The sequence below is a fragment of the Apium graveolens genome, chromosome 10 (assembly GCF_009905375.1).
Source record: "Apium graveolens cultivar Ventura chromosome 10, ASM990537v1, whole genome shotgun sequence".
Classification (NCBI taxonomy): domain Eukaryota; kingdom Viridiplantae; phylum Streptophyta; class Magnoliopsida; order Apiales; family Apiaceae; genus Apium; species Apium graveolens.
Window position 1 is genome coordinate 151126459 of NC_133656.1, and position 11895 is coordinate 151138353.

Below are 11895 nucleotides of genomic sequence, written 5' to 3' on the forward strand. Positions count from 1 at the left end.
TCGTAATTTCGTATAAGTATATCTTTTGTTATTCATTATTCATTTCAAGTATGAGTTTTAAAACTTCTACTTCAATTATTTTTATAAATATTATCCTTTATGGGAATATTATTTAAATAATAATATTTAAATATTTTCTAATATATCGGGACTGATTTATTTTATTAAATTATCATTACTCTACACATTCTTTAAAATGTTTTTTGTTAGGTCACACACACAGTAGAAGGGGGTTGAATACAGTGTATAATACAATCAAATCGAATTAAGAACATAAGTATGTAACAAAGAATAATCTTATTAATAAAACAGTATTGCAATGGAACCGTTCTCTCTCAGTGATGAATAAATATCACGAGAGCTGCTAGGGTTATAATGAACAATATTCTCGATAAAGATAACACATCTAGTGTAAACCCTATGTCTGTGTTTATATACTACACAGTTACAAGATAATTTTCTAATTGATATCGAATATGATTCTGTAACCTAAAATATATCAATTAGTTATCTTTTCTTCCAAGTCTTCTATTCTTCATAGAATTTTTCTCCATGCATATTTCTTCTTGTTTTAGTCTTGATCTTCTTTCCTTTCAATCAGACTCCTTCCTTATCTGAAAGTCTTCTTAAGTCCTGATATTATCTTCTGATGAATATCTTCTGATATCTTAAGTTTTGATAACTTAAGTTCTGATATCTTAAGTTCTGACTTCAGTATAAGTACTAATTTCCAGTTAAGTCCTGATTTATCCTGTTAGTTAAGATCTGAAAACTAAACACAAATCATTATTAGACATGACATCACAAATATATCTAACAATCTCCCTCAACTTGTAAATTAGCATAATATACAAGTTCAATAGATATTTGATGATGTCAAAAACATTAAGTACAAATGCATATGAGAATTTGACTAAATAACTACAACTCACAGTCCTTGTAGCTTTTACCATTCTTAAAGTCTGATATCAGCTTTAACCTGTATATCCTTCAAAATTTAACAGTTGTAGTCCTTGACTTGGCTTTAGTGTTTGATCTCTTGAATGTCAGGAGTTGTTCTGAGATAGTTCTTTAGAAGAGTTCTCTCAGCATATTGAAGTTCATTTATCATCCTCCTTTTAGCATCTTTAAGTTCAACTGTATCTTCTCCTGTCTGAAAGATAGCAGCCCTGAGATCATTAATCTTTGCTTTCCTTATTTCCTGATCCAGTCTGATCAGATAAGCTTTGTCAGACTCCAGATTAAATTCAACACCCTTAATACCCAGAAAAGTAGTGATCTTGGCGGTATTAGGCTCCATCTCAACTAAATCACCATTGTGATCTCTGTACTTTGGATAGTATGGTCTGTCAGACTTTACAGAGTAAAGTTTCTTCTGCCTTTGAATATTAGATTTTAAGTAACTGGTAGCACCATCTGTTGACCTGTTCTTCACTTGAAGTAGAAATAAAACATGTTGCAGTTCTTCATAATACTTCAACCGAATTGCATCATTTCTTATCTGGAATACTCTCCCATGTGTCATAAAATAAAGCATTATGTCTTCTTTCAGCTTGGAATTGTAAACCATCTTTACAGATTCCAATTGATTTAGTCTTTCTGGAGTTTTCCCTAATCCTGGTTCAGAAAGAGATGTAGGATCTGAGGTAGAGTTTTTTACTCTTTTCTCATCAGCATTACCCAATCCTGTTTTATCTCTAGCTTCCTTCCCTTGGAGTAATCTACCCTTAAAAACATTTGTTGAAGTCTTCATAGGTTGAGCAGACTGTTGAGCTTTAGTAAACCCAGGTAGTAGAATTGTTGAAGGTTTAACATGAGCAATGTCAGAGGTTTCCTTTTCTTCTGATGTCAAGACAACTTGAGCTCTGTCAGAGGTTGCTTGAATATTCCTTTTCTTCTTCAAAATCAGACTTGTATCTTCATCAGATTTTGCTTCCAGATCCATAGTTGGTAGATATATCTTTACAGGTTCATCAACTTTTGCCTTACCCTTGAATCTAGGATCAACTTCCATCTTTGATTTGGACTTGGCCTTAGATGCCTTAGTATCTGTCCTCTCTTTGATCACAATGCCCTTAGGCTTAGGTGGTTTCTTTGCTATGACTTGAGCTTTAGACTTTGACTTAGATTTGTCATTTTCAGCTTTTAGTCTGATCTCTTCTTCCTTCAGGCTTTCAAAATCCATGCCTGGATTATCCTTTAGGAACAGCCTTTTGGAGATCTCTTCATCAAGTTTTAGAGTTTGTTCATTAGAACTTATCATTTTACCAGTATCAGAACTTGTTCTTCTCCCAGTATCAGAACTTGTTCTTTGACTTATAGTTCCGACTTTGCTTGATAAAGAACCCCTGCCTTGACTTAGACCTTTACTCTTTTCAGAGTTTCCCTGATCCTCATTATCATCAGCCTTACCCTTCAGTGGTTGATCAGTTGTGCATTTGGACTTAATTACTTTCTCCCCGTTTTTGGCATCATCTGGTAGAAGCAGGGAGACAAGCAATTCCAAAGAGTTTTGGATTTCATTGAGTTGGTTTTGTTGAGAATCTTGATTATGTAAAATATCATATAGTTGCGCTTGTTTCTTTTCTTGAGTCTTTTCTATATACTCAATGCGGTCAAAGCCTGGCTTAGAAAACCTTTTCTTGTCCAATGTGACATTCATGTCTTGCTCAATCAGTGTTACTTGAAGTTTGTCCACCTTGGATTGAGTTATTGAGTGATGACCTTGAATGTTCCTGGTACTCAATGCAGTAACTCTGAGCTGTGCTTTGAAGTCATCATTCATCAGCATCTCATCAGCTTTAGCCAGGTGCTCAGCAAGAATATTTGCAGTAGGAACAAAATCAACTTTGTTCCACTCATTGATCCATTCTCTTCCTCTAGAGGTTTCACTCCAAGGTACTGGTGCATCCTCTCCCATAAACTTCTTAATCAAATCATCTTTATTAATTGTTTGCAGAGGTGCATGTCCTAAAGGACCGGCTGCATTAACATTTATATTTGTAGCAACTTCACCAGTATTGTCAGCATTGACTTGAACAGAACTTGCAGAATCTTCAGTATCAGCATCTTGTGATAGAATAATTGTATGTTAAGCAATAGAAGATTCATCTGCATGAACATCAGCATCTAGCAGTGGAGTTGCTGGTGGAGTTTGCTGAGTACGTGGAGCTTCCAGATATAAGACCATAGGCACATCCAAATTATTGATATCAATTTCAGCACTTATGCCTGGATTGTCAGCATGTACTGGAGAGTCTATTGGAGACACATGAGGTGTAGGCATTGGAGTAGTCTCTGGCTCTTGGATTTGAGATTTGTGAGCTTTATGATGTTCTGGCTCAGCACTTGGAAGAGATTCAACTACAGCAGGGTCTTGTGGGATCAGAGGTTCCTGACCCCCTTCCATAGCTGTTGCTTCCATTCCTTCTTCAGAGGTTGATTCTTCTACAGCCCTCCTTGCTCTTTGGTTTTTAAGTCTCTTAGCTGGTGAAGAGACTCTAGGAGCTTGATCATCAGAGTTTAGCTTTCTAAGCCTTTTTAGGGGCCTAGAACTCCCAGTTTCTTGAGCTGTCTGAGAAGAGACCTTCTCAGCTACTTCAACAACAGGTTCTGATGGTTGAACCTGTACCTCATCTTCCTTCTTTTCTGTTGTGTCTGAGGTACTGTCTTGTCCTCTTTGCTCTAGAAGAAGAAGGCTTCACCTAATTATGTGCTGATGGTTGGTTGGCATGTTCTGATATGAGTGTTTGTTGAGTGACAGTAGTAGGTGCTGATGGCTGTTGTGTGTTGGTGGGTTGGACATTAGGATATAACAATGAATAGGTATCAGAATCAGCATTTACTAGATCTTGCTTTACTGATAAAGGAATTCTAAGGGGTCTCAAAACCTCCTTCTTGTTGTCAGCAGTTAAGAGATCAGTAAAAGCTCTTTTTGCTAACCTAAAAGGTTCTATGTGTTCACTTGCTAGTTGTGGTTCATCTGATGTACAGTAACTGTAAATTAACTGATAGAACCTAGCAAAGTAAACTACATTCCTGTCCTCTTTCTTTCTATCTCCTATAAAACATAACACAGTCTTTACATAATCAAAGTGAGTCTGGTTTAAGAGTGCATACCCAATTTGTTGTGTCAGAATAGGAATGGCATCAAAATTTGAGCACTTGTTGGCAAACGTCTTCATGATGCAATCGAAGAAGAAGCCCCATTCCCTTCGAATATATGGGTGTTTGAGTTGACCCATCTTAGCCAAACTTTTTTCATACCCTAGATTAGCCATCATTTGCTGTAGCAAGGGCTCCTCCATAGCAGAACTGAATTGACAGTTTTCAGGTAGGTGTAGAGCTTTTCGAACTGTTGCCAGAGTAACAACGTACTCCACCTCCTTTGCTGTAAAAATGATGCTTGGAGTCCCATCCTTACCACCATCATTATAAAGTCCCGTTCGCCAGAACGTCAAAACTTGATTTCCAGATAAAGTGGATGGTTGTGTCAAAGTGAACCCAATTTCACTATGAGATAAGAAATCCTGAATAAAATGAAATTCCGAAGGAGCTTCACTCTTAGTGAGAATGGAAACTTAGTTTTTTGGGACGAACTTTGCTCCATTAAAGATTATATCCTTGCGTGCCATTGAAAATGAGTGAAAATTTAGAGTGCCTGAAAGGTGTTAGATAAAATGTCTGGATAAAAAACTGTCAGAGAATATGAGAAAATAAGAAAAAGAGAGAGAGAGTATAGAAAGAAATGTAAGTAAAAGATTTTAAAATCTTTTATCTCTTTTACTTATACGCTCCACTTGACAGCAGTTGTTGAGAAGTGGAACAGACTTTACACCTGTCAGCCATGCAGTAGTTAAGACAAAAGTTAATGGGCACGGGAAATAAGTAATGATTACTATGCACATGCAGTTTTTCAAAAAAAAAACTGTTCCCACTAAACAAGTAATTATGACTGTCTTTATCTCACTTAAACCAATATTCTGATAAAATATAACCGTTCAAGTATTGACCCAAAAATAAATCGAGGAAATAAATACTGCCATGTAAGCATCAAAACTTTACTATTATCAGAATTTAAAGGTCATCAGAATATGGCTTCTTTACTCAAAAAATGAATGGTTATTTCTGTAATTCTTCACACAAATACTGATATGGTTTTCACAGAACTTAATCATCAGAACTTCCATCAGAACTTGTCCTCAGAATTTATGCAACTGACACTAAAATTGTTCATCTAAAACAACATTGATCACCACAGTAATTTTCATCATTCATATGGAGTGTAAGTGTGTGCTTTAAGCTAAATATCAGACAAAGAGGAAAGTCTGATTCACTTCAGTAGATCTTAGAAATAAGGCATAACTAAGAACTTTGCTCAAAATCTGTCATTAGTCTGAAATCTACTGTAGAATGAGTTCATGCATGAGTCCACCTCAACTTTTTTGTGCTCATTTTGTGCATCTTTTGAAATTCCTTTTTTACAGTGGCTTCTCAGTGTAAGTGAATCACGACTGCTTATCAGAATTTATGCTGTTATCAGAGTATTTCTCCAGTAATCAGAGAATGTGAAAAGTCACCAAGAAAATTTTATTTTGCTTTTCTAATGCATATTACTTAATACCAGCAATGCACTTGGGTCTTCCTTTCCACATATATTTTTCTCTAGATCTCAAAGGAGTACCTGATATTTATTTCTTTTCTTTACTTTTTCTTTTGATAAGTGAGGCTTATCAGCACTTAGTACATCCATAAGATTTACCAACATCAGAATCAGAACTTAACATATAAGAAGTACTATTCTAGTTTTTAACTTAGTAATAAGATACACAAAGTAAACCTAACCAAGCTCAAATCAGAATTTGCTTGTGTTAAAAAATTTCCACATAAACAATTACTTCAAACATGGGATCTCTAGTATGTTAGAGACTACTAGGTCAGCATCTAGCACAGTTTTCCTCATTGGATTGAATAGTCACGGAAACATTCATATCACTATCAGAGTTTAGAAATTCACATCAGACAACAATCAGCACTTAGGTAAATTTCAATTTAAGCACATATTACATAAAGATAGTAATATCTGTAAATACTGATCATAAAGTCTGATGTATCATAACATAAACTAAACAGATTTAGAGAAAGAACCTGAAACCATTCCAAGTTCATTTACCAATCTTGTAAAAGTAGCTTCACACAGTGGTTTTGTGAAGATATCTGCTAGTTGTTGATCTGTTGGAACAAAATGTAATTCCATTGTACCTTCCATCACATGTTCCCTTATGAAGTGGTACTTAATGCTGATGTGCTTTGTCATTGAGTGTTGAACTGGATTACCTGTCAAAGCAATAGCACTCTAATTATCATAGTAAATAGGGATTTTAGAAAATTCTAACCCATAATCCAGTAACTGATTCTTCATCCAAAGAATCTGTGAACAACAGCTTCCTGCAGCAATGTACTCTGCCTCTGCAGTTGATGTGGAAATTGACTTTTGTTTCTTGTTAAACCAAGAAACTAATATACCTCCAAGAAATTGGCAGCTTCCACTTGTGCTTTTCCTGTCAATTTTACACCCTGCAAAATATGCATCTGAATAACCTATTAGCTTAAAGTCTGATTCCCTAGGATACCATAATCTTAGATCAGCTGTACCCTTAAGGTACATGAAAATTCTTTTCACAGCTGTTAAGTGAGGTTCTCTTGGATCTGCTTGAAATCTTGCACAAAGACATGTAGCATACATAATATCAGGTCTACTTGCAGTTAGATAGAGTAGTGATCCAATCATACCTTTGTAATCAGTAATATCTACTGATGTACCAGTATCCTTATCCAATTTTGTTGCAGTGGCCATGGGAGTGGATGCACTTGAACAGTCTTGCATTCCAAATTTCTTCAACAAATTTCTGGTATACTTAGATTGAAAAATAAAGGCTCCTTCTTCATTCTGCTTGACTTGAAGACCCAGAAAATAGCTAAGTTCTCCCATCATACTCATTTGATATCTTGACTGTATTAGCTTGGCAAACCTTTTACAAAGTCTGTCATTTGTAGAACCAAAAATGATATCATCAATATATATCTGTACCAAAAGTAAGTCCTTTCCATGGTTGAGATAGAATAAAGTTTTGTCAATAATCCCTCTGTTAAATCCACTTTTCAGAAGAAACTGAGCTAATGTCTCATACCATGCTCTTGGAGCTTGCTTAAGGCCATAAAGTGCTTTATCAAGTCTGTAGACATGATTAGGAAATTTTGAATCTACAAAACCTGGAGGTTGTTCAACATATACTTCTTCTTCCAATTCTCCATTAAGAAAATCACTTTTATATCCATTTGAAAGACTTTAAACTTTTTGTGATCAACATAAGCCAAAATATCCTTATGGCTTCCAATCTAGCAACTAGTGCAAATGTTTCATCATAATTAATTCTCTCCTGTTGAGAATATCCTTTTACAACTAGCCTTGCTTTATTTCTTGTAATTATGCCATCACTATCAGTTTTGTTTCTGAACACCCATTTTGTACCAACAACTGATCTGTTCTTTGGTCTTGGCACTAGGGTCCAGACTTTATTTCTTTCAAATTCATTCAACTCTTCCTACATTGCTTGCACCCAATCAGCATCTTGAAGAGCTTCTTCCACTTTCTTTGGTTCAGCCTGAGAAAGAAAAGAATGATATAGACATTCGTTTGATGTTGCTGTTCTAGTTCTAATACCTGCTTCAGGATCTCCAATAATCAAGTCAGGTGTATGTGCTTTAGTCCACTTCCTTACAGATGGAAGGTGATCTCTAGAATTGGATGCTCCCCCATGATCCATGCTGTCTCCATCAACATTTTCTAATGCTCCCCCTGAAATTATGCTATCTGAGTTAGATCCTTCAGAAATTGAGTTTCCAGAATTATCAGAACTTGGCCCATCATAACTTGATGAATCAGAACTTGAAGAGCCTGTTCTAGGTTCTGATGCTTCTTGAGATGTGGTTGGATCTTCAATATGCTCCCCCTGCAAAGGTACATTTTCCTTTGGCGTAGTCACCACAGTTTCAATAACATCAGAGTTTAACCCATCAGAGTTTGCAGTATCAGGATTTAGATTATCAGAATTTACAGAATCAGAATTTAAAACTTCATTCTCAAATCTCAGTTGTTTATGATCATTGAAATCTTCAAGTCCAGTAATCTTCTTATCATCAAAAGAGACATTGATAGATTCCATGACAACCCTTGTTCTTAAATTGTAGACTCTGAAGGCTTTTGTGGAAAGTGGATATCCAACAAAAATTCCATCATCAGCTTTTAGATCAAATTTAGATAATTGTTCAGGATGAGTCTTAAGAACAAAACACTTGCATCCAAATACATGAAAGCACTACAAATTTGGCTTCTTTTTCTTCACATCTCATATGGTGTCTTTCCATGCTTGTTGATAAGTGTTGCATTCTGAGTAAAACAAGCAGTCTGCACAGCTTCAGCCCAAAAGTAGGTTGGTAACTTTGCTTCATCAAGCATAGTTCATGTAACTTCAATAAGAGTTCTATTCTTTCTTTCAACAACTCCATTTTGCTGTGGAGTTCCAGGAGCAGAGAATTCCTGCTTTATTCCATGGTCTTTGCAGAACTCTTCCATGATCAAATTCTTGAACTCAGTGCCATTATCACTTCTTCTGATTTTCACAGAGTATTTGACCAATTTATCCAGTTATTTGACATGATCAATCAAGATAGATGCAGTTTCACTTTTTGTGTGCAAGAAATACACCCATGCATATCTGGTAAACTCATCTACTATGACCATAGCATATTTCTTCTTTGCAATAGACATAACATTTATTGGACCAAATAGATCAACATGTAGTAGGTGATAAGGCTCAAGAATTGAAGATTCAGTCTTGCTCTTGAATGAAGATTTTCTTTGTTTTGCCTTTTGACATGAATCATAAAGGCCATCAGGAGCAAATACTGATTTTGGCAGTCCTCTCACAAGATCTTTCTTGACTACTTCATTTATATTATTAAAATTTAAATGAGAGAGTTTCTTGTGCCAATCCCAACTTTCTTCAATTGATGCTCTGCTTAACAGACATATTGCAGAACCATCAGAACTTGTTGAAAGCTTGGCTTCATAAATATTACCATGCCTGTATCCCTTCAGAACAACTTTGCCTGTAGATTTGCTTACAACTTCACAGTGTTCTTCAAAGAAATCCACATGATAACCTCTGTCACAGATTTGACTAACACTCAGCAGATTGTGTTTAAGTCCTGAGACTAGAGCTACTTTTTCAATGATGACATTCCCAAGATTGATATTGCCATATCCCAGAGTTTTTCCCATGTTGCCATCTCCATAAGAAACTCCTGGGCCAGCACTACACCAAATATGGCCTATTGCAAGACCAAAAAAGCGTTGTGGTAGACCCAATATGTATTACAATAGAATCTATGGTAACATATTTGCCAAAAACCAGCATTGCGTTTGCGGCCGTTGCCATAGACCCTTTTTGTAACGAATTTTAGTCTGTTGTAACACTTTCTTGGTTATTATAATAGAGCTCTTTTGTAAACTTTGTCCTGTTGTTGTAACATTTTTAAATTGTTACAATAGATCTTGTAACACTTTTGTGTAACATTTTAATATGTAAATATGTTACAAAATGGAGTTTTTGTAACACTTATTTCTGTTTTTGTAACATTTAAGGGTGTTACAATAGAACTTTGTAACATTTTAGTGTAACATTTTTATATTTAAAATGTTACAAAATTGAGTTATTGTAACATTTTTTGCAACATTTTATACTATTTATAATAAATTTTGGGTTTTTAGTAACATGTGCTTGCAACATTTTTATCTCCTAGTGTAATACTTTAAATGTATATGGCAACATTTTTGTGCAACATTTTTATATGGTAAAACTGTAATATGCTGTTTCTGATTACAATAACCTGACAAATACTTGTCAAAATCCTGAAAACACATTCCAGTTTGCAATTTAGCAAATCCAACAATAACAAGTGGCAACAAACCACTTACTGCATCATAGTCTAAACATCAAACCAAGTACTAATAATAGTCTAAATATCAAACCAAGTACTGATAATAGTCTAAACATCAACAACAATATTCTTGGACCAAAATATCAAAAGACCAAGTACCAAAAGTATGCACATAGAAATAAAACTACTGAGCATCATTCATCAGAAATTGCAGTTTCAGTATCATCCTATTCGCCATCCACCTGATTGTCATCCTCCAAATTCTCATCACCATGATCACTATCCTCGCTTTCATCCGTAGCAGCAGCACAAAGCTCTTGAACATCAATGTCGCTGAAATCTGGATTGATTTCTCCAAGTCTTGCCACCACTTTGGTCATTTTATCAAACACCTTTCTTTCTATCATCTCTTGCATTTCAGTCATGAGTTCCTCCCTTATTGTGTTTTTCAAGTCAGTTACATCAGTAGGCACAGTACTGCCTAGATCTTTTAGCTGCTGAGCCTTCTTTGTTTTTCTGCATTTCCCCGATCTGCCAAGAAGCCAAATCGGTCCATGACTTGGTTTTTTACCAGCTTGGTCCCCACTACCAACTTCAGCAACCAATGTAGCCTACCAAATTAACTGGTATAAAACATTAGTATCATGTTCCGTAGCTTAAAAATGAAAATTAAAATGACTTCCTCCCTGTAACTGAAAATGAGTAATTTAAATTACCATGTATTCGCGTCCTTCTTTTCGTTTACGGGTTTTCACATAAATTTCATCCCTGGGAGCTAGTTGCTTAGGTGACATTTTTTTCTTTGCTTTCTACAAAGATAAACCAAGAACTCAAGAAAAATTCACAAGAAAAAGTGAACCTATGAAATCGTAAATAGATAATAAAAAAACATCAATTTTATAAATTATGGACATACAATTTTTTTCCGAATTTGTGCAAAGCTTTTACGACCAGCAGTGTGCGTTTCGACAATTAACTTGCGATTTTTAGCATTTTTCTGAGCTCGATCCTGATCATTCAATAATGTGCAAACAATTAATTAATTTCCAACATGATGTAGAGTATTGGCTAGCTGTTCAATATTTAAAATGCATATCTTCACGTCTTTATCCCCCCAGTATTTAAGTAAAATCTTAAATACTTCGACTGAAACAACATTTGGCCTATTTTTGAGTCTGTCATCGTCATTATCATACTTAAGATAATGGTTCTTCTTAAATCGGCTTTTGTGCAGCCTCCACAAAGCACAAATTGTTCGCAATGTGTACGTCCTTCCTTCCTCAGGAATATCATATTTTGACTAGCAAAATTAGTTAAAATTAGTGCAACTCGATCTAAACCTAAAGACAGTACAAAATACCATAGTAAATTATCGTGTTTATGTTTCCGATTTACCTTAACAAAACTCCAGAGCTCTTCCTTCTGCTGTTCAGGAAATTTATGCCAAGAGAGGCAATCAAGTGGGACAGACTGCCTAGCCAACGTACCTAAAAATTGGTAAATTCAGAGAGGAACTTGTCATCATCAGCGATGGCCTGAAGCTCACAATTCAGTTTAATGACCTTTCTTTCATCAGGCCTTCTTCTGTAAACTTCATTCATGAGTGTAGGACCTCGACGCTTTCTATTCTTGGGTGCACCTAAATATATTACAAAACACTTAATTAATAGTTGAATGCCAATTAAATCAAGAAAAAAAATTAATAATAGAATTAAGCCAAAATCAAGAAATAGAAATTGACCTCCTAAATTATCATCAATCAGTTCCTCATCAGGTTGTGGCTCAGATGTTTGACCACCAGCATCCCCTAGCCCTTTATCTTTTTCAAGGTTCTTTTGACATTCTTTCATTAAAACATAAGCTTCCATCGTACCAATTCCTAAATTATTGAAT